Source organism: Pipra filicauda, unplaced genomic scaffold, assembly GCF_003945595.2.
Source record: "Pipra filicauda isolate LSUMZ 115617 unplaced genomic scaffold, ASM394559v2 scaffold11_size5308982_pilon, whole genome shotgun sequence".
NCBI classification, from domain to species: Eukaryota; Metazoa; Chordata; class Aves; order Passeriformes; family Pipridae; genus Pipra; species Pipra filicauda.
Genome location: NW_024103652.1, coordinates 2,391,661 through 2,415,905, shown reverse-complemented (window position 1 = coordinate 2,415,905; position 24,245 = coordinate 2,391,661). Strand labels below are relative to the sequence as shown.

The 24,245-nt window shown below is 37.3% G+C and overlaps 1 protein-coding gene across 9 annotated transcripts in view; it reads right to left on the bottom strand.

Moving 5' to 3' along the window:
• Positions 1 to 24,245, bottom strand: part of AKAP6 (A-kinase anchoring protein 6) — a 322,400-nt gene that overhangs the window by 297,492 nt on the left and 663 nt on the right. The gene's annotated exons all lie outside the window — the stretch shown is intronic.

Below are 24,245 nucleotides of genomic sequence, written 5' to 3'. Positions count from 1 at the left end.
ACTGACACTTGTCAGCTTGTTTTCAAGCAGTTAGGCCTAGATTTTTTTCCCAGTTGTTCACAGAAAAAAATCCATAGTACAACAGGTCTGCTAAGAAACTGTTTGGTGTTTGTGATCTTTTACTCGTGCTCTTCATATTTAACATGCACCTACATCTACAAAAGTTGCTTGTGCAAGATTTATGCAAGTGTGGGGGGAAGGATGGTTGCTTTTTTAAAAGATCAAAAAGTAATAGAAGTACCATGTGAGGCAACCTAACACTCCAAGGATGCCACTTTAGGTACATCTGAACAAATACAATAATAGCATCCAGAACTGGTTTCTGTTTGCCTTCATGTAGCTGTATGGTAAAGTGAAGCAATCTGCTATCTGTCCTCAAGACAAACACAAGAATTCATAGCTCAGGAGGGCCAAAAACTAAAAAGTGACTTTAGGTATCTTGGCATTTTTCCAGGTCCTTACAGTGGAAGGCATCTTCATTGCCCAGAACAGGTAACCCAGACAGTATCTAGGGAACTGTACAAGTCACAACAACCTTCTGGAACTGAGGCACTGCCCTCTTTGGGCTGTTCTCTGATGCCCTAAAAGGTTCTGTTTTGTAATCTTTACTCAGCTAGGGTTTCTTGCTTAACTACTTGTTAATCCTGCAGAACTACTGTAACTATGTGTATCTGACTGGGAAATGGTTTGTTTTAAAATCGCTGGCTTTTTGTGTACGAGAGGAATATCCATGAGTACAGACTGTCTGCTAATATTTTCTCTGATTTTTTTATGTATGCTCCTTCTTTTTTCATAGGCACCACTAACAATACAATAGCTAAAAGGCTAAACAGAAACAAGCAGTGTACCATATAAGACGTTTTTCAGTAGAAGAAAAATATCTTTCTTTCTGAATAGAATTATAGTGGCCCCATAAATAGAAACATGGAAAAAAAGAAAAAAAAAACACCCGATTTTAAAAGCTTGGAGCAGTTAGTCACAGCCACTGAAGTATCTAGGAGGCTCAAGACAAAATAATATAGCTCCTTTACATCTAAAAATAAGAAAATGCAACAACAGCCTGGCTTGCTACATCTCTGGATTTCCCTATGTCTTCACCTGTAACCTACCTGTAACCATCAGGTAACACCCTGGTGTAAAGTAAACTGCTGTCCTTTGATAGTAAGCATATTCGAGCTACTTTCACGGGCTAGAGCACAATGGAAGCAAAGATGATACTTCTTGTAGAAAATCTGTAAAGGAAATAGTAATAGCAGGCAGCCTGGACACAGGGCCAGGCATGATGCAGAAAACTCCTCTACAGTAAGGATAAAAGCCAGGTGTCAGTGATCTTGAGCTGCAGAGAGAGAACTATAGGACCTCCTGTTTGGGAGAGATCAGGATTTCGCAGGGAGAAAGAAGAGAGATCCCAAACACACAGAAGAGTACTTTAACTGCTCTACCATGACCCTCACTAACTCAGGCACAGCCTGCCTGCAAGCAGAGGTTTGGAGGGATCTGTGCAGAAACAGCTGCAACTTGTTTCCTTCAAGTACAAGTCTCAGAAGTAATAACATGTGGTGTTGGTCCTCAGTCTTGTGACCCAGCTGTGAAGACCAGTTACAAATTTTTGTGTTTCTCATATTTCTGCATTTAGGAATGCTCTCTTAAAAATATATCTATATACATATATTTACACATATATATATATTATATTTCCTTTTTTTTCCAAATTAATGAAAGAAACAGATACAGGCTGAGCATGAGGTCACAGTGCATCAGAATGGAGGACTGCAGAGATTCTTGCTGTTGTGTGACAAAATTATAGAAGTGATAAGAGAGATGGGGTGCATCACAAAGAAAGGAAAAGAGAAGAGAGACATCTATGCAAATATTTTGCTTATTTAAGTTAATGTTTTTTCATATAAAACACATTAAAAGATGCCAAATTGTTTCTTTCCAAGTAAATGCACAAATCTGTTTGTTTAGATTAACAGCAGATTAACACAGTTTTGACAAAACTTTTGACAAGTGAATTCAAATGCACAGAAAGCCAGCACCACACTGATCTATGTTTGCAATAAATCTTTAGGAGAAAACATACAAGACTTTGCATAGCTGGTAATTTTTGGGCACCCCATGCTCTCAAATACACGTGATCTCTCAAGACTCAGCTGTCTTCCTTTGAACTGGACTCCTATCAAATGAGAGAGGATGATATGCCACAAATAACACATGGTAAACCTACCAAAGAAAAAAAACACACCCCCAAATGGGCAATGTTTGGCTTCACTCAGGCATGAATAAATCATGCTTTGATGCAATTCCATCTTATTTTTATAACTGATGTTAAAGTAGCTTGCAGCAATCAGAGTCAAATGAAGCCACAGACTAAAAGAAATACTAAGGATGACTCCTTCTATAAGCATCATTAAAAGCAGTAACCAAACAATCACGACTGACTAATGTGCTTATCTGGGGTCTTTGGTGAAACATTTCTGTAAGGCATACTGGAACTACAACACCACATTGTAATGTTAATAAGGTACATAACAGTTGGTAGGCAAAGGAGTTCTCTGATACACTTCAGTAGTTCAAGGAAGGGAACAGGTTCCAATGCCTTCTCTTAGGCAGAGCATAATTGGAAAAAATCTGACCAATACTGTAAGTATGATTAACAAAATTAACTACCATTTTTTTTGCATGAGATCATGGGCAAGGAAACTAAAGTGCTCATGCTACACAGGAGTGTACAGAATATCTGCAGATGTCATGTTTAACTAATATTTTATGGGTCTGAATTTTGGAAATTTGTTGGAGGTAGAGAAGTAAATACAGCATGTAAAACTAATTTGGGCTGTATTTTCTATTTAAGGTGCATGAAAGCACCTTAAATGAAGCAATCTAGTCCTAAAAGGGGTTTTACTCTACAATTAGCAAATAATGTTGAACCTATTAAATACTTGAAAAGTAAAAAGACATTTTTTGAGAATAGAACGTTCTGTCACAAAATATGCAGTCTGAAGCTAGAACACTATTTTGTGATATGGGAAATCTTGTATTTTGTGTGAACCTGTAAATCCCTTTTACCTCTTCAGTGCTTGCAAAACTGCAAAGAAATCATCAATAAACTGGAGGAAAACTATGTTTCTGCTCTCATTTTTGTGCTGAAGACAAGAATTACCCTTAGAAATTTCAACATGCAACCCATGGCAAATTGCAAACAACTTTAAATTTCACTCACATTAAGTGTATTTTTTCACGACAATATTGCCTGACTGACTGTTGAAGCAAAAAAAACATGCAAGACATGAGGATAAGCCTCCTGCCGATAGTAAGTTCTTCTTTCACAGTATGCCTTTAAAGATATCAAAGTACCTTAAAGAAATTCTCATGGTTTGTTTGCTTATTTTCTGTTATTATTACTAGCAAATCTATATTTTCTCTCATGCTTTCAAAAGTGCTGTCTCACTCTCCCAAAAGAAATCCAAAGAAAACACAGCCTGAGGCATTTACTCATCTGTAAAACTTCATGTCAAATGTTAAACATTTATCAAGGTCTTACACACCACTCTATACTCATGTATATATTTTAAAAAAATTCACCTGCATAGAAATATAAATGCATTTATATATTTATGTGACCATCCAGGCACAAGAAAATAGGTCTCATACAGGACACTATCTTAACTTTTCTAGTAGATAGATTGTATTTTTGCTTAAATGAGCACAGTTTACATAGCTCTGATAGTTTCTACATCCTAAGTATTTTGCTGTGACCTGCTTATTCCTACTCTTCACAGTCACAAAATAGCCACTGGATGAAGGAAAGTTAAATAGCCATTGTACCAAATTCTGCAAACCTGCCAGGTAAATATTGGGGCGGGCAGGGAGGGGAGCGGGAGGAGGAAGACTTGGGAGAAAAGGAAGAATCCCAAAGCAAAGCGCATAAGCCCCTTGAGGTTGATACCAGACCCAGTTAGGTTAATAGAGTTATACTGATTCGCTCCAATTGCAAAGCTGCTTCAAGTCTGTGTGTTCAGAGATGCAAGAGAAACATATTGTACCTTGTTCCTAGCTGAGCCTTGGTTCTAATTGTACCTTATTCCTAGCTAAATATATAGTGAAAAACATGCATCACATTCCTGTCACCAGAATGCTTCTGGATACTTCTCCCAGTATAGTGGTGAATTACACTAATGTCTTAATGGTGATGACCTTTCAAGCCTTCCAATCCTATCATGATATTCACATATACTTGCTTCTCAACTCTATCTCACAGGTCTCGCTGCAAATCAAAGTCAGCACACACTTCACCTTCAGTAGTTTCTCAGCACTTGGCTCTTTTGATGAGTCGGAGATTATTGCTCTGGGTGGCATCCAGCCTACAGTTTGAACATTATGGAATTACATCATATTTTAAGCACAGAAAAAGCATCCTGGATTGTCATCATGGTACATGTAGCTATAAAACAGCATTAGAAATATTTGTATGCTGTCAGCATTTTCACCACTTTGGTTCCTAGACTAGTGCAAGTTGTATATAAGTATCTCAGAGATTAAAGTGCTAATGGCTGGTCCTCACCACTGTTCCTATAAAAGCAGTGAAATAGTAAGAGTGAAATAAATAAAGATTGAGATAAAGAACATGTCTAGTACCCATAAAATAAATTATCACTCCAAGTGAATTATGATTTTCACAAGTCTCCTCCCTAACTTATCTGCTAGCCAACAAAAACTGTCAGATCTCAGCCCCAGAAAACTGTAACCAACACAAGTCTAAAAGAGAGATTTGACCTCAGTCTGCTTCAGTACAGGTTAATGATTCAGCTCTGAGGATGTAAGCTTAGGAGTTGACAACCCTCCGGTGTATTCGTTGAGGCTTTTCTCCAGCTCAGCTACATTGTCCTGTTTCCTCTATCTACCGTCCTTTATTAGAAATAGCTTACACTGGCTTGATTTTTACATCCTGGGCTATTCAGATATATTTCTATATACAGAATGCAAAAGGAAAACTATGGCTTATAAATTCAAAGGAATACGACTAGGATTTACTAAGAGGAGTTTGACCCTTATCCTTTCTCACTGTCTACATGTAGATGAGAAAGATGAGGTAGTGAAGAAATAGCAGCTCCAGGAACAAGTGAAGGCAAAGATGTGGGGTTGGTGCCCACATCCACTCTGCTGACAGATTTATGGCTCAGAATTTTTTAAGAATACAGGAACAGAGAGAAAAATCAGAAGGCATTAATTACACTAGCAAAGGTAGAAGTTAAATTGTAATGTAAAGCATATCTTGCTTCTGTTATAATCTTATTTTGCTGTTTAAATAAAACCCTGAAGAATGGTTTTCCACTCTTGCCTCTCAGATATTCAAGAGAGACTGAGAGAAAAAGTAAGCATGGAAACAGCAGACAATTCTGTTTGGCAGCACCACGTGCAACAACTAAAACAAGCAGAGCAGAATGTACAAATCAGGCATACATGTCTAGATATGCTTTCACTATGTGCAATTGCTGACATCAACAAGAACACGGGAAATTTAAGAAAAAGCCAATGTATTAAGGCCACTATCACCTATGCCACGATTCAAAACAAGAATTTTCAAATCTTCTCGGGATTGCAGATCTGAAAAACTACTGAATGTTTACAGGACATGACAGAAAGAATCACCTGCAGTTCCTTTATGTTTTTGTTACTCACAAGACTTCTTAGAGCTTAAACTCTCTGTAAGTCACCAGAAAATACAGAATACTTCAAAAGAAATGCCTGAAAAACCTCTTTCCTCTTTTAGTCTGGACCTTGAAGAATGGGATATTTTAGCCACATTATAGTGCAATTGATGCTAAGATCCTTTACAGCTGCCTCAAAGTCCTCGCCCTGCCGCTGGATTAATTGTTCCTAATTTCTGTTTGTCACTTCTTATCTTATTCTGTGGTTAAACTACTTAGAGCAGTTTCAGAGCAGAGACTTGATACCTCAAATAAATAAAGAGCTAGCATTTCCTCTTTGGGCTCAGTAATATCAAGAGGAAAAATTCTCTTCTGCCTACAGACAGAATAACAAAGTATTGTTACACTGCTTTTCACAAAACTGCCCCAGTCCAAACAAGGCATGTCCACAGGAGCGAGCATGTGTCAGCAAAGGCAACAAGAAGCCTTTAAGAAATGAGAAGAGGTTAGAGGCAAGCTGCTGCAGGAGCTACAAAGAGAACAGCCCACAAGTCAAACCAGCTTCTAGACTAGCACAACAGCCAAGGCCGGTCTGCAGCTGAGCGGGTGCTGCAGAAGGTTGCAGCAGACTACACTGCCCATTATCTCAGTAAGGAGAGGGAGAGGAAAGGCAGTGCTGATAACAGCTGAGGAGACAGCAATCCAGGGAAACGCTGAAGCAGCTGCTGGACAGCAAACAGGCAAGCAGCAGAAAGTACCCATCATGATGAAATAGAAATGCATGTACATAGTTCTCTATTGTATTCTATTTCCAATTCACTTTCTACCTTAATTAGAACTAATTTTTAAGGTCCCAAGAGAAATCCACCTTCCACACGGCTGCTCTGGCAGTAATAAGGATTAAATCAGTCCTTTCTTCCTTCAGCTCCCCACTGGGAACAAACATATGGCTTCTGAGAGGGTTTGACCCATTTCCCATCTGCCAGTGACCAAACTCGAGGTAGTGAAGCAGCATCACTCTTCTATGAGAAGATGGAAAGACTTGAAATTAGGATGAAATGATTCATCATGCAAAGTTTTTGAAATAACGGAAAGCTTTTTAGTATACCAGAGCTCGTTAACACGTACATGCATACCTACATATGAGTACATTAGGGTTTCATATAAATCGGCTATCAGTGATGCTATGATAATGTAAATTCTTCCATAGTGAATATTCACCTGAAGTTACTAGTCCGTTTTCAAGATTTCTTCCATCATTACTTTAGTTGCTTGTGCACACTACGTGAGGCTAATTGTGAAGTGAACACTGTTGATCATGCCTACCACACAGCAGGATGCAGTGAGGGGCTTTTCAAGCTTGTGAATTAGATTACTCCAAAAGTATCCATATTCCATTAGTAATAAGTCCAGCTGATAAATATATTTATTGCCTCAAGTAGGGTAATCCACTAACGTGGCCATTCTATATTAGTGTCCTGAGTTCTCTGCATCAATGCACTATACAATGCAAAGCTATCAAGGCCAATTATTGTTGTCTTGGGGTTTTTATAGCTCACTTTTCATTATAAAATTGAGCAGGAGATTGTCCTGGGACTCTTGTCCCATGATAAAAGAGATTTAATATATTCATTACAGATTTTTGGAACTGTGGAGCATTATTGTAACTTGTTCATACCCTGATAGTCACTCATGCATCTTTTAAAAATATGCTAAACAGCATATTTTTAGACCAATATAGGTCTTTCAAGCTACAATAAACCAAAGCTTAAATATGGGCCTGTTCAGAGTTGCCATCATATTGGTTTGGAAGGAATCCAGCTAGGCATTTCTACAATTTAGAGACAAACTCTTAAAGGTCCCCTCCTGCTGATCCAGCGCTCCAAATTCCCTAAAGTATTTCACCCTTTATAAAACCTACATAAAAAGCAATGGTCCTAAGCTTGTAACAGTCCCACTAACAGTAGTGAAAGTTATCCAGCACTAGATGACTCATAGATTTAGGCTGCTAACTCAATTATTCAATGCATTTCTTTCCAGACATTTCATTCTATTTTGTTCCTGTCTTCATTCATTCATTCATTGAGCAGCACCCATCACTTCCTAACTCATGGAATTTAACCAAGAGCACTGTTGAATGAAAGGTAAGAGTTGGGAAAATAAAAATAAAGCATATTGCTTCAAGTTAATATCAGTCATTCAGAAGTTATGTCTGTTACTTGGATTTTAGCAGACTTGAAGTTCAGTAAACACCAGTGTCTCATTTAAGCCTCAAGAATGCATAAATATAGAAACACTTTCTCATGCTTGGTAACCAGCACAATGTTTCCTAAGGTACTTCCTAAAGTAAGCTTCATTGGTTTAAGAAAGTTATGATGGTAGTGAATCTTACAGAGGCAATGGACAGCAGATACCAAAAGTGTAACAGTGTTTTCTAGTATTTGATTTTTCATTTGGTCAGGTCAGAAATGCCACAAGACTGTGTTCTCAGAGTACTTCAGAATTTCAAAATGCAGAGCAAAGTAGGACAAAACTTCCCAAGAATTCACATTACAAATTGTTTTGAGGCCCAAACAAGCACTTAGGCTAATTCGCATGTTAGCCACAGGAATGTTTCTTTTTCCTTCTGAGAAGTCTGAATAGCTTGAGAAGACCAAATAACTCAAAAAGACCAATATCTTTTCCTATATGTTAAAGCTGCTGTCGTCAAACCTATCTATTTTTAGCTGCATTTCAATTTCTCACATAGCTTTTAATTTTGTTATTACATATAATACGTTTTTCTTTATGAAACTGTCAATGAAAGAGACTGGAATTTATTACCTTTATTTTTATTATTACAATTTCATTTATTTTTATATCTGAAAGTGTTTTGTCTGAAAACTTTATAATTCTAGAACCACAGACAAATCTGAATTAATGTGATTAGGGAAATGTTTTTATGTGAAAGATTAGAAAACAGGTGAAAGGGATGGTAAATATATGGCCAGTGTTACGGGTTTTTTTGATGCTTTCAGGTTGTTAATATATCTTAATCCATTCATTTCTGACTTGTCTCAATTTTTTAGAAATTTCATCACTGATAAGAAATTTCTTCCATCAACATCAGAATACATCCCTTGAATTGTGAATTCTTCTCCCTTATTCTTTAAAATTTACTTGTAAATTTTCATCTGCAAGTCAGCATAGTGGGGAACAAGGCTGTTCAAAAAACAGCACCAAAATGTCATATTAGCTTTCTACCTACATTTCTTAAAGTAGATTAAGTTTTAGAATAATTCCAAATACATTTTAGAAAATTTCTAAAAGGTTCTCAAATTTTGAAACAAGGAAAAGCTCTACAATAAGATAAATTATTCTTTTTTTCATTTTCCTATTACTTTAATCAATAATTTTATGGTGCTTTACAATACAATCATTTGTACATATCTTCCATATATATATGTGTGTGTCTGTGTGTGAGTGTGAGAATGTAAATATCTTTAAAAATATAAAAAATAAATTCATCAAGGCAAGAAAATGTAATGGAAATATCTGTTTTCATCAATTTCAAGAAAAACAAAGAAGGATTCATTAATCACTTCCATCTCTTACCACCAAAAAAGAAAAACAATGAAATTCTGTATAATGCACTGAGATAATTTAATTATGGTACATATCTCTTAATGAACAAGCGGCAAAAATCTCATCATAGAAAAATCTAAATAAGGGGATCCAAAGTGGCTTTTTCAGTCGGAATTTTTTTAACCTTAGGAGACATAAGGAACGTTAAATTCTGGCCCATGTAATTGCACTGAAAAAAATTATCCTGGGTCTCACTCCAGTCTATGGATAGTTCTGCTTGTGACTTATGATGCCAGGTCAATACATGTCCTCTTAGATACTTTTAAAACCACGAGCAGTCTTCAAACCCTTGAAGAAAATTATTTCCAAGAGAAAAGAAAATCACTTGCCTATTTATCTTGCCTTTAAAATTTGCCGAAAAATGTATGCCTAACTTATGTGCTTCTGTCATAAAAAAATGTGAAATTGTGGCTCTCATTTAGTTTCACGCAGAGAAAATATAATTTATACCAGAATTTTAATTTAAGTCCTCCAGTGCTACTTTAAAGATATAGACTTTGACTATGCTTGGATTTATTAAACAGATCATAATTCCATATTGTGATCTAATAGTCCAGGGAAACAAAGAATAAAGAATGCAGTCAGCATGGATTAAACTGAACTCCATGCTAGAAGGATATTTTCAGAAAGTAACACAACTATTTGTATTTTTTGTTGTTTTGCAGAGGCAAGCAGCCTATTCTTTGCAATATTAAATGTAAAGTCAGCTTTCTTTACACACACAGAATTCTTTATTTTAAATTACAGCACATATCTTAAGGAAGATTTTTCTATGTGGACTGATGTTGAAGCAAATACAGGACAGATCTATTGTTTAATGACATAGATACACTGATACAACTAATTAATTAAAAAATATAAATGTTCTACAGGAACGTGGATTTTAATTGTAATATCTGTTTATTTAAATTATGTTTTATTCATCTATAAAAAAGCATTGACATAGAGTCAAAATTACTGGCAGGGAAAACAGATGCACTAAGGCTTCATTAGTTAACTGACTGAGCACCTCCACAATGGTTAGTGGAAGATCCGTCATTGTCAAAAGCTTCATGTAACATTTCTGACTGCAAAACACCTGTCTAAACAAAAAGGACAACTACAAGTGAATTACGAATATAGGACTATCACCAAACAGCCAAGTTTTCAACACTTTTTGATCTTGTGCACCCAATCATTTTAACCATTTCACAGCTACATTTATATTATATTATAATATAAATCTGGATAAAACTGAGCATAAGTATAAATGGAGAGAGGAGTGGCTGGAGAGCAGCCCTGCAGAAGGGGCCCTGGGAGTGCTGGTCAGCAGTAGGCTCAGTGTGAGGCAGCAGTGTGTGCCAGGGCAGCCTCGAGGGCAAACTGCATCCTGGGCTGCATCAAACATCACTAGCCAGCCAAAGGAGCTGATTACCTGGTTGTATTCAGTGTTATTAAAGCCTCATGCAAGTGCTGCGTGCAGCTGTGTGTGCCACAGGGTAGGAAGGATGTGAAGGTCTTCGAATGCATCCAGAGAAGAGCACCAAAGTTGGGAAAGGACTGAAAGGCGTGTTCTGTGAAGAGCAGCTGAGGACTTTGAGCTTGTCTAGTTTGGAGAAAATGAGGCTGAGACATGAGACCTCAGTTCTCTCTGGAGCTTCCGGAGGAGGGGAAGCAGAGAGGGAGGTACTGACCTCTTCTCCCTGGTATCCAGTGACAGGATGCAGGGAAATGGTTCAAAGTTGTGATGGGGAGGTTCAGACTGAACATTAAGAAACATTTAGTTACCAAGAGGGTGATCAAACACTGGAACAGCCTTCTTAGCTGTTGGTGGTTGATGGCTCAAGCCTGTCAGTGTTTAAGAGACATTTGGACAGTGCCCTTAACAATATGCTTTAACTTCTGTTCAGCCCTGAAGCACTCAGGCAATTGGACAAGATGATCATTGTAGGTCCCTTCCAACTGAACTATTCTATTCTATATTATTAAATATCAACAAGAAGAAAGGTTGATAAATTATTTTTTGTTATTTTTGACACTTCAGACAAGAGAAAGATAACTTTTTTGAATCTCTGCAAATCAACAATGTCTTCTTTTTAAACAAAAACTGTTCATCTTTAAAAGACTACAGCTGTTATTTCAGAAAGTTCATTCCTTATTTAGCAGCTTATTACATCACAACATTTCCTTCTTTTCACCCAGAAGATAGGTTTAGTTTATGTTTTCAGTGTGGTTTTCTGCTAACTCCCAAAACACACAGGGAGACAATATCTTTCTGGGCGGCAATGATACACAAATTAAGTTATTCCTAATTACAGATGACTCCATCAATTTATTTTGTCAATGACTGGCTTCAGAGGTTCCCAATATCATCAAAAACTGTGATGGAACTATTATTGCCTCTTTTGACATATAACTATGTATTAAGAACTTATTCATTAACTGCGAGCTTATTGCCAAGAGGGTAATGATATAGGCCTAAAAAGCTTTGCAATGGGATATGCAGCATTTCACTGTAAAGCCATTCACCCACATCTGGTCTAGCTTAGCAGTGACCTAAAATCATTACCGTATGAAGGCTCCTTCGTAAGTTATGCAAAAGGAACCTATTTAGTTCAGTTTTTAAACTGAGGAAGTATCCATATCACAAAAGACCCATTAAAACATCCGGCAGAGTCTCCAAGGATTTAAAAAATGAGCTTGCTTAGCCGAAGTTAAATTTATTATTATGTTATTAAATTGCTGATGATTCATTTTCTGCATGCTGTAACCATACAGAATAAAGCCAGTAGATATATTTTTTTGCATATTATACTTCAAACTTTTTAATCTTATTCCAAATATGACTAGAAATAGTCATACCCATTAGATGGCCACAGAGGAGTTCGCAATGTTATTTTGACAGGAGCTGAATAGGAGAAGGGGCCCGGGGGGGTCTTTAAGTGGCAGTTCTGGCCTGCTTGTATCAGCTGTTACGTTATTCTCCCTCAGCTTCTTATAACCCAGAGCAAAGCCACTCAGCCTGTGGCAACCCAATTTTTCCCCTCTTCTGCTTGGGGTAGCTCTGACCAAAACTCTTTCTTCCTTCTCTGTGCCCCTTCTCTAAGTATTTATCCAGATCTGACTCCCACTAGTCGGGCTGTTCCAGGCTGCCTCTCTGCACCTCCTTGTGCAGCAGGAAGCCCTGATACCACAAACACACCCTGGGCACATTCTTTTCTTCCTCACAAATCCCTCCGCTCTCTGCCTGAGCATCCTAAAGGGATACTGTTGACTCTCTTGTTTAGCACTGCCCACATATTTCTAGCAACAAGAATCACTTCTTAAAAAACAAGCAAAATAAAACGGGACCTGCCAATAAACAATGCAAGGAGTACCTAATAGGGCTGTTATAGTTTTGTTATAGGTCATGTAGGAGGTTATGTCAGAAATCTTTAACACTCTCTCACATACCTGCCACATTCCTGGTACATACATTTGCAGGCCTGCTCTCAGATATATAGTAGCACAGTAGGCATTTCGGGGTAGGAAGGAGATACTTGAGGTCTTTTTTTCGCATCTGCATGTGATTTCACACTCTCTTTCTGACAATGTTAATATAAATAACCACAGTAGTATAACACTAATACCAAAACACATCATAGTACTGTGCTTGGCTTATTTGTTTCTAGGATCTACAAAATCAACTGGCATCTACCGTAACTACTGTTGATTTCTTCAAAATTAAGTTGAATTACATCAGCAGATGGAGTTGTGGATCTTGACCTTAATGTCCTTACTGCCTGTCTACTTTATCGCTTTTATTTATGTTTCTCATTAAATAGGACTTCATTCCCTAAGACTATCATAAATAATACCTGTAAATTCATAGTTTAAGTTTGTCACCATGCTTTAGTTAAAAAAAATCACTGTGTGAGACTTCGTTTCCTGTACAACAAGGACCTTTTATTCTCAGATTCAGTATTGGGATTTTTTTAATATTTCAAATAAGAGCAAGACAAAAACAACAAAATGCTAAGACATTATTAACCAGTCTACCCCACTCCACATAAAAATCAATGATTTTTTCAATCATACTTTCAAGCCATGGATACCTTACTTGGTCTTTTAGAAAATAAAGCAACACATCTTTAAAACTCTTGATGCATTCCTGAAGATTTTTGCTTCTTTAGCCTTTTAAAGCTGCATTTCAAAAATTGAAGTCAGGATAAAATGTGGTAAGATTTTTTTTATCATCTCTCAAGAAGGCCAAATATTTATGTTAGCTTCTTGAAAAATCAATTTAAAACCCACCTGCATGATATTACTGGTACTCAGATCTTAATCAGCTTTCCAACGCACAAAAATAATTTAGCACTTCACAATACCGTAATAGCAACCAGAATTTCACAGACAAAACCAATAACATTTTCATTTTTTGGCAGGAAATTGAGGACCAAGATTAATTCCAAATCTTTACAGTCATACAGCCCTTTTTCAAACCTTTCAATCTCAAATGAGGCACATACATTTCAAATAGTTTTTCTTCTTCCAAGAATTCTGCTTTGCTTCATTCAATTTCATGACACTTTCCTTGGGGAAATCACAGAACCAGGAAAACAAAACAAAACAAAAAACAAACAACAACAACGACAACAACAAACCACCGCACCATATGAGAAGATACTGGGCCTGAAGCTTGTTAATGACTCCAGTAAGCTTTGAATAAGACCTACAGATATATTTCCATTAGAAGTGAAACATGAGAAGTCAGCAGGGGCAGAATTAGACCTGCACCAAGAACTAAGCACCCCCTGAGGCAAGATTCAGTGGCACGCCTGCAGAGAAAGGGTTGTGAGAGGGAATAAATGCTAAGGTAGCTTCAAGAATAACCTCATGCTGACATTTTGGAGCAGGTCCAAAATATAATTTGTCAGCATGCGATATCATCCCAGGTATTAAGTAGACCATCCACTCACTGCAGCTGTGCTGCAGACCCTGCTGCTCTCAGCCTCTGTGCTGCTCTCAAGGGAACTCTGACAGTCTTCCTCCTCATCACTGCTGCAGGAATTATCTTACTGGGAGCCATTAAAGTACCATTATGCCTTTCTAGCTCCTAATTCTCATTTAAAAATAAAAAAACCTCACTCTCAGAAGCTTAGATTTTATTTGAGGGGGGAGTTAATCTTTAATCAAATTTTCTCTGCTGTGTTTCAGTACGTTCTAGATTTGTTACTTGGAGTCAACGTCCCTAGTGAACACACTTGATGAGTCAAGTGAATGCTTAGATATCAGTCTCCATTCCCACCTTATGCATCTACTCCTATAATCTCTTTAATCTTAAATAACAATGTTTTTCCTCACGTTAAAAAAAGATATTATTTGCATTGCATTAGTACCCAAAAAGTGTAATACTGTGTGATTGATAACATTACTGGACTTTTTCAGCTCTCAGTACAACAGAGTTGCCAATTGATTCATAATTTTTTTATCAAATGGTTGGTAATCTGCCCTATATTTACGTATTTATCAGCCTTCTAACAGGTCACTGCACAGAATTCTGGGTTTTGTCATGTTGTCTGTTTCATTCCATTTGAATCTAACTTTGATTCTGCGATATCTTAGAAGGCGTCTTAGAAGAATAAGAAAGCTAACTTCTGCTTATGGCCCAGCTAGCAGCTATGAACCATCGATAAAATGAGGAGGACTTTAACAGTCTTACAGCACAGATTGCATTTTTCTCACTTTCAGTAAAATGCTTTGAAAGGCTGGAATAAAGCACTATGCATCCTGGCCCAGGATATAACCACCTCTAACTATTCAGTGCATCCATCGTTTTTCCTAACAAAGGGATTTTATTTACCAAAACAATTCTTTTTCTCAGCTGCCTGCAGGGAGAAGAAAAATGTTGGACTTTCTTCCAGTGGGCTGTCAAGATGTGTTATTTTGCTGATCAAGGATCTTCAAGTACCCGACACTAATCAGCCCAAGACAGGCTAATTATAATCCCCGAGGCCGCCTCCAGTCTAGGAAAATATTGCTATTAAAAAAAAAAAATTATGAGCCCTGCCAAACTGGCATTTTTCCTAGCTCCAAATTGTATCAAATTTCACTTTAAGATCATATAATTTTCAGGTCAGATGTAGCTGAGGGAAATATCATTTCACAGGCTGAAGGTTTGCTGAGGTTCTCTATAACGCCTTCCCTGTGGTTCTCCCATACCAGTGAAAGCACCTGACCAAGTAAAAGAATGTTTCTCAGAACCTTATTTTATCTTCATATATTTGCTTAAGTAATGGCTGTCCATTGTCTGAATTTATTAAGGATTAGTTAAAACCATGAGGTACTGCTCAGATTAAAAGAATCCATCAACAATTAAAAGCCAGTAGGAACACCGAGAAACACAAAATTCAATTTCTAAGCCATTCAATAAAGTTCCAGAAAATATGCTTTTGGAATTCAAATATGTCTAACACTAATTTTAGGTGCTGAGTTTAGCAGACTAGCTTGTTTTATTTACATATTAAATACATGTCCAGATTTAATTTTAACAATTCAAAGGATGAATATAGGAATCAAAGCTACATGCCAGTATATAAGTCTAAGGAAGACTAAACTGAAGTGGATTCTAAATTATATTGGAAGTCAGAAAACAATAAAGGGTAATTTGGGGCTACTTTTACTTTTCATAACCCATAAAGTGCCCTTCTTGCCATGCTCCTCTTCCCTGAGTTATTGGCACATTAATTGGAAATATACATCCTTAGCTCACTTTGACACAGCTATTCTGGTTCCTGAAAATAAATATTTATTAGACTGGAAAGAGCAATATCTCCACGACCCGGGGGACTGTCTAATTCAGAACAGATGTTAGTCCTGTGTATCTTACATCTCATTTTAATGCATGTCCATCAGTCATTATCTCTTTGGGGTTGTTTGCTCTCTGAACAAAATCCAGGCAAAAAAGTTTCATGAAGATCAACAATCGGTGGTTTTATGAGTCGGCAAAAACTGAGAAGACAGCATCTTGTAGAATAATTCTTATCAATCTCTAATTTTGAAAAGGAGCCCTTGAAGATCATGCAAAAGCACAGCAGGTCCCCCTTCTTTCATAAAAATTAGCAACATCTCTTTAAGCAGAATGGCATGCACATAATGCCTCAAGCTTTACAGACCAGGTGTTGCTGCCTCTCTGTCTACATGAAAATCACACTCAGACAGTAGAGATATTTGACTGGTCTTTTCAAACCTAACTGTAGAATTAAGCTGATATTTTCAATTAGCGGGCTCAAAAGTTCAGCATACACTACTTATAGATGTAATTTTGTGCTGCCGAAACCACTGAGCTTTTCATACATTTGGTAAGTGTTCTACTGTGCAATCCTTTATCTGAGGACAGAAATCCCCAAAGCTTGTTTCATTCCTTTAGATCTTAACATTGTATTTTCCAGCACCCACATGTCTTTTATTTATCAGCATTCCCATGCACCATTCTCTCTGGCATCTGCTACTGTCTTGCCTGTATATATATGTGCGTGGGTAAAGTTAAATTGGTGTCACCTAGCACACACACAGAGTACTTTACAAAGGGGATCAATAGCATTATGTCCATTCCACAGGTGATGAACAAGGGGTGCAGGTACAGAGACAATGTGCAGGGGGCATATTTACTATCAGAGCCAGAAAGAGTTTCCAGGTCTCCTTGATTCAAGTATCACAGGCTGCTGCTCAAGGCTACCTTTCTCGTAGCTTATAACTTTTCTGACCAGTTCTTACTCTATCATCTTAGACTAAAATTTAAACCCAGGAAGTCCTCATACTAGTTTCAGTACATTTTCATGACAAGCACAGGAGGGAGAACACCTAAGATCTTTACTCAAACAAATATTAATTTAGTACTAGTGTTCTACATAACTCACCATTCAGGATCTCAAGATGCTGACAAACATTTGTCTGTATTGCTAATGAGAAGAGGGAACAACAGAGATCTGAGGGGGATTTATCTCTCTTGTGAGAGAAAGTGACTTTATAAGTTATAATAAAGAAAAGGGATCACATAGGTGGGACCTGCAAATGATACTGAACTTCCAGTCTAATTCAAAATGGCATAACAAAGCTGAACAAAAAGAATAATTAAGACTTTTTAGAGTAATTCACAGAAATACAAAATCAAGTCTCTCCATTTATTTAAAGGTTTATTTTTAAAATCTAGTGCATTGCAAACAGGTGCCAAGCAGTTGGAGGGTTAACATGTTTTTTTTCTGAAAGAGTAATCACCATTATTGCTGATACACTCTCTGTTCCTACAACATGTTCAGAGTATATTTGGACTTCACCTTCTTCAGATACAAGAAAACCCAAAATCCCCTAATTATTTTCAAAGGTTATCTGTGCCTAATGACATCAAAAAACTAAACAGGGGTGCTACTGTTAGTGACCTAGTAAAATACTAGGATGAAATTTTGAGAAGAAGCAACATTAGAAGGCAAATTAAGGATCTATAGAATATACCCTGCGTATTTTAATAGCTGACCCTTAAAATGGCAACTTACAATCTGCTGTGTCATTGCCTTAGCAACAGACTAGACGTGCTGAAATCTGACAGCAGCCTTTTCTAGCTGAAGCTATGGGTTTTGAGTGGAGGTTTTTTTAGCAATCAAAATCTGATTTATTATTCTAAGAAAATATGGTATGTTTTAGGAGACTAGCAGTGCAGCTTGAAGTACAAGATGGATACATACCAGCTAGTACAGAAGTGCCTTGGCCAGGGAATTAGCCTCTTCAGCAGGAAAAGCTGTTTCTAAACATGATCTAACACACTTGAAAATTGTAAGTAGCCTGGAGTAGCTACATGCAACAGCTTTGAAAGATGTCCTTATTTGAAAACATTCTCAATAGACCATAGTTATTCCATCAATAGCTCTCAGCTCTAAAGTGCAGTTTTTCATGACAAAAACTTAGTGTTGAGAAAAAGTCTTTCATTAGTTATGTCATTGTTAACTACTGTTTTATTTGAGTTTCTTTAAGGCTTGTCTCCAATATCAGCTTAAAAACAATCTCACACAGCCCTCAGACTTGGCAATATCAGGCTCTTTTTGATTTGTATTCATCGTACAAGTTCTATCAGTCTCTCTCAAATAAATACCTGTCAAAATCTTATTTTTTTTACTTTTTTTTATTTTATTGTAAGGGAAAAAATTCAATACATGTCAACTGTTCAACAGTATTTCTCAGTGGGCTCAGCTGCAAGCATCTAAGGTAGTACTTCATAGTGTAAAGCAGACATCTGTCCTTGCTTTCTAATTTCCTACCTAATGAGCGTAATATTTCAGTATTCAGGTGTATCATTCTCTTAATTTTTTTTTATCTATTTTGCAAATGTGTTTTGCTAGATTGACTGTCTTGGCAGAGAATATTCTGTCATAGCAATCTTTCAAACAAAGTAGAAGCACTTATCCAGTCAATAAAGGAAATGCTGCTTTAAAACAAATGTGGTTTTTTTGTTGTGCGGGGGGCATTTTTTAAACTAAGAAGTGCACAGAACATTTTCCTTTCTAGTGCCAACAAAGCATATAAAGGTGTAGCTTCTTATTTCATTTAATCAATACAGTCAAGGTTTATCTAAAACACTTTTACAAGCAGATACTCCTCATTTGAAAAACGAGAATGTTCCCCCATTTCTCGTGTTAATTTGCAGCCTAATTTATAGCAGATAACAACCATTTTTTGCCTTAAATCTCTTGAAAGTTCATGGACTTCTGCTAAGGGCTCAGCTTTATCCAATACAACCACCACCAACAAAAAACAACCAACCCAAGAAAACAAACTCGGAAGCACAAAGAGGAAAATACAAAGACAGACAGATAAAATATTATGTTTGTTGTTTTTTTTTTAAGTTCTGTACAAGCAATAGGAAAAATAGCTTTTTCTCCCAGGTCTGCGAGGGATTTTCCAAGAAACCTGAGTATGTTACTGATCCCTTATAAGGGAATATTTAGGAGAAGTGAGAAAAACAGTTTCTCACCTCATTATAAGCTGAAAATTACTGCAATCTAGTCAGGAAAGACTCAGGTATTCATACAACCCCTCGCACTGTAAGGGTTTGATCCAAGTTTCGGTAGAGATATCTGAACTGTTTTGTTATTTTAAAACTTAGTAATAATCCGGAAGTCCCACAAGTTTTCTGTGTCTAACTTTTCATAACCTCATTTTAGAAACTGTCCAGAAGAAATGCAACATTTTTCCAAGGGAATGAATTAAGAAAAGAATGACAACTTCGTAGAAGAGAGCAATTACGGGTATAACATTCAGGAACAGCAAGCTGGAAAGAGCAAGTAAGATACAGAGGAAGTCAACACAAAATAGGATTCAGAGGAGCTGAAAACAACAAATGCAAGTCTAACACAGCCTGCAAGGAGGCATTATGGAGGTTAGGAGGTGGGATGCATTTTAAGACCGAAGTAGAGACTTGCTATGAGCTTTTAGACCAGAGAGAAGATGCTGTAAAAATTACACAGGGGAAAAAAAAAAAAAAGAAAACAAAACAAACACACTTTTGTATTCAGATACATACCTCTTTTATTTTATCCACACACCAAGCTGGTAAAAAATTTATATTAATCTTTGACAGCTCATGAAGCAACTTCATGTCTGCATCCTAATCCTGAAACTATAACACTGATCTTACAAGACAATCAGTACAGGGCAACTCTTGAAAAACAAAAAACATATACAAAAGTAATAGATATACAGTTGAACTAAAAGCAGAACTAATTATTGTAGTTGGGTGCTTCCTCAGTTAAACACTAGGAGTTCTTTTAGTACAACCTAATGCTAACAAAAGCTGTCTAAGTGTGTCAGCTCCCACAAGACACTGTAGCTTGGAGGCTGAGAAAACTATTTTATAGATCTATTTCCTCATTGCAATCGCTGACATTGAAAGATCTCTTTGCCAAAGAGAGAACACACATTTCAGCTAAATGCTTGGCACACTTGGGGTCTCTGAGAAAGTAACTGGATGTGGGGCACCAGTAGTACTGGGGGTCAGTTATTTCTGTGCCTGCTCTCAGGATCACAGGAGCCTGACTGCTGCACTGAGGGTCAGATGGTTCCCCTTGCACAGACCCTTTCTGCTGCCTCACCCTAAAAAACAGTTTGTCCTCCACAGAGCTGACTACTTGCCCTGGGTGCTCTTAACAGTTCCAGAAAACACTGGGCTAAAAAAGGTAAGGAAGTATCACTACAATTCACAGTGTTCATCCTCCACCCTTAATTTTGAGTCTGATACTCTCCTCAGGACACAAAAATTATCCCCCAGGTTGGAGGACACTCCACTTATGTTTACAACCCATCTCCACTTCCTTAGAAGACATTCTTTCCACAGCTGCGAGAAAGTCCCTCCTAGCCTGGCACGAGGATTGAATACTGGACAAGAAGCAGGAGGCGACAGTATTTTGGCCAAGTCTGCCAGGGCAAGCCTGTATCTGACACATGCCATGAGAATTGAGAGTTCCCACAGAGCGGAGAGCATTCCTGGCTTGAAATATCTTATCTGAAAGTGCCAGACATTGGAAAGTACAGAGAGCTGAATTTTTTGACCTTGGAGGGATGAAAAGCTGAGTCAGCCTTGCTGGGATTCAAAGTACTCAGGAGTCCAATATTTGAAACCTGCCTTTCATCCACCAAACAGGAAGAGAAGAGCTATCTGGATTGTTTTTTTCCTTATTGCCTGACCCTTCTCCTCATGAACCAGAACTTTTCTAGAGGCTTTTTAAAAATAAGAAACCATTTGCTTCAGGAAAGCACATTTTGATACTATAAAGAGCAATTTTTGTGATGAGCCTTCTAACATATATACACATATATATGACCATATCAAACTAGTTAAGGCACTTACATTGCACATTTTTAGAGTTTTTTTGGTGGATGTGGAGATAGGGGCTTTTATTTTTAAATCAACAGAAAAGATTAGATACAAAAGCGAATATGAGAAAGAAAACACTCCATAGCCCTTTGTACAAGAGAACCGATCAAACAGCATACATGTCTACTCATCAAGCAAGGGCCAGGTAGCCTTGAAACACTGACAAAATAGAAAATGTCTGTAGCAACAGCTTGTTAGGGTTAGGAATGTAGATGAGGTCTGCCTTGCCCTATGCCAAAGCCTGCAGAAGCTGAGAAGCCCAGGATGGCAGCTGCCTTTTCAGGAAAGTTCTGGATCATGACAGTAATGTCAGATATGATTGCCCATCCATTTCCATATCCATCCACTGTATGTCCTGCTCCCTCACCAGTCTAGACTCCTCCTAGCTCTCCATTCAGCTCAGCTTTTCCATTTGCTCCTTCTTTTCCTGTGGCAGGAAAGACTTGGCCCAGCCTAGGTGACTTATGATAGGGATAACATAAAATTTTTCTTTTTCTCTGCGCCTAGAATCTGCTTTAATGAATGTCTATTTTCATCAAAAAGGCAAAGCAAAAGCCACCTTTTCCCTCCTCCAGTCCACAGAAGTGTTAGTATTCAGACATAAATTAGTTCCAAGGCAATTCCTTGACATCATCTTTATATTCATGTATCATTAAATTTATCCCAGTAATATCAGTATAACGTCTCATTACAAAATTTACAGAAATGTCTGAGCACTTCTGATAAAGAGGACTCCTTTGATCTGACTTTCAAGGAATGAGTTCCTGAACACAGATTCATTCCAGATCTGCCATAGGTGGGAAGGACAGGACACTCATCCAACACTGTTCTACTGCAACATGATCCACAAAAGATAAAGTTTGGAGCATAGGGTTCCCTCAACTCCTCTTTAGAGAAGAAAGAAAACTTCCTTCCATTGAGGACACACTCTGATCCCCTCTAGGTAGGCTTTAAATTCATATGGTGCCAAAAAATCCACAAATTATTAAAATTGCACAAACTTCCATTGCTGGAGTCAGGTTTCGTCATCAGCTCCTAAGCTGCTTTGGGAAGAACCAAGCTTCTGTTTCTATCTCCATTCAGTGCTAAGCTATGTAAAAACTACTTAATTGATAATATAATAAAACCCTTTAGAGTAAAGATTGAACAGTAACTTCCTTTCAGTTCACTAGTACACACTCATCTCTAACTATACATCAGTATGATTCTACATATACAGAAGAACTCTAACCTTCAGATTAAGTGTCCAAATTCAGCTACTTCAGGGAAGAATACATGTATTTACAAAATGGATTACCTTCAGTAATGCTGAATAAGACCAGCTGTGGAACAAAGCTGAAAGCAACCCAGTTTTCACACTGTCTAATGCTGCCTCACTTGTCCCAGTTGTGAATCTGCCTCAACAACAAGCAAAATTGTATCATATGTGGAGTGTTTTTACATTTGGTCATGCTCTGACTCAGGCAATTAGGATTGCTTTTCGTAGTAAGATTCTCTTCATCACTCCATACTCTTCCATATGCTCATATAACAGATCTCAGTGCAACATTTGGGCCTGTACAAAAATGAATAGGAAGCATTCTACAATGAAGGCATTCAGCTGGAGTCAGAATTAGCCAAGATTACCAAGAAACAAGTCATGTCATCACAACTCCGTTTCTAGCAGGTGTTTCCCAGGGCAAACAATGCTGTGAGAAGTGTGTGGAATAGACAGTAACAGGAACTTTTAAAACAGTGTCTAAAAAACAACATGATTTGCATTCTTGTTACCGGGGAAAAAATAAAAATCTGCAATGGGAGCTTCATACCAAGTCATCTCTCCATTAATACTATCAAACGTTGTTCTTTTTCCTCTAGTATGTTTCCCTAAGTTTTAACTTTATTCTGAGAAATTCCAGTTGTAATCAAGTCCCTTCCAAAGTCCAACAAAATACATTATTATTATTAATATTTCAACCAAACATGTCTTATATCTATGTCTTATTAACTGTACTTTGATGGTCCCTAAAGTTGCAAGTTAAAGGCATTGCTCATCAGCTCTCTTCACATCTCTAATTCTGATGCCAGGCAGACATCAGCTGTCCTGCCCTCCCCCCATCCTCCTGCTAACTCATACCTTCAGAGTTTGCTTGATGAGAGCATAGGAAGCGCAGAAGGCCAATACTTTTCATACTGTAAAACGCATCACAAATAAATAAAACAACATCATTCCAATGTTAATTTACAGTCATTTGCTTTGTGTTTTGCAGTAGGAAAACCCAACAGATGTATCCAGACCATGTTGAAAAAAAACACATACAGTACGGACTGTCTAATTAAGATATGAGCCCTATTCCAGCTTGTGCCAGACAAGACCATCACATCCACCCTTACGAGGAGCAGTCGGATCTCATTACATTTATTATTCCATACTTTATCAAATATAAGGGACTAAACATGACAATAAATATAGACATCACGACAAAATTAGTGGCTGCTTTATTTTTGCTGCACTTTTGAAATATAAAGCACACAGGGAGAACAGAGCCAGAGACCACTCCCTAATTCCTAGTGGACATATTGATCAATTAAAGTGACATATGTCTGGTCTTTTCTTCCCTTCTAATAGCTAGCTGAAAGACTAAATCTTTTAAACATGCAAAATCAAACCATTAATGTTGTTATATACCATCTAGCAAGATTAACTTGAAGTTAAACAAAATTAACCTGGCCTCCAGAAGCAAGACCTTATTACAAAATAAACAACTATTGAACATTGTAAAGAATTTCTAAATATTGTAGTCATTATTTTAACCAGCTTTCTAAATATAAAAGATAGGTGTTTTTTCCCAAGATAAAGGTGGAAGCCTTTTTAATTATTCCTATTATTTTATTCATAGCAAATCCTCTCAGAATGCCTGAATCTTTGGCTACACCTTTTACTGCAGTTGCAGCAGAAAAAAAAATGCTTGTTTTCTTCCAGTGAAAGATAGATCTAAAATTCACTAAATTCATATTACTATTTAAAAAACAGATTCAAAGAAAGTAAAATAGTAGAAGAGCTAAAAGCTACTGTACTTTCAAAATATCTGGTAATTGTTTGATAATTA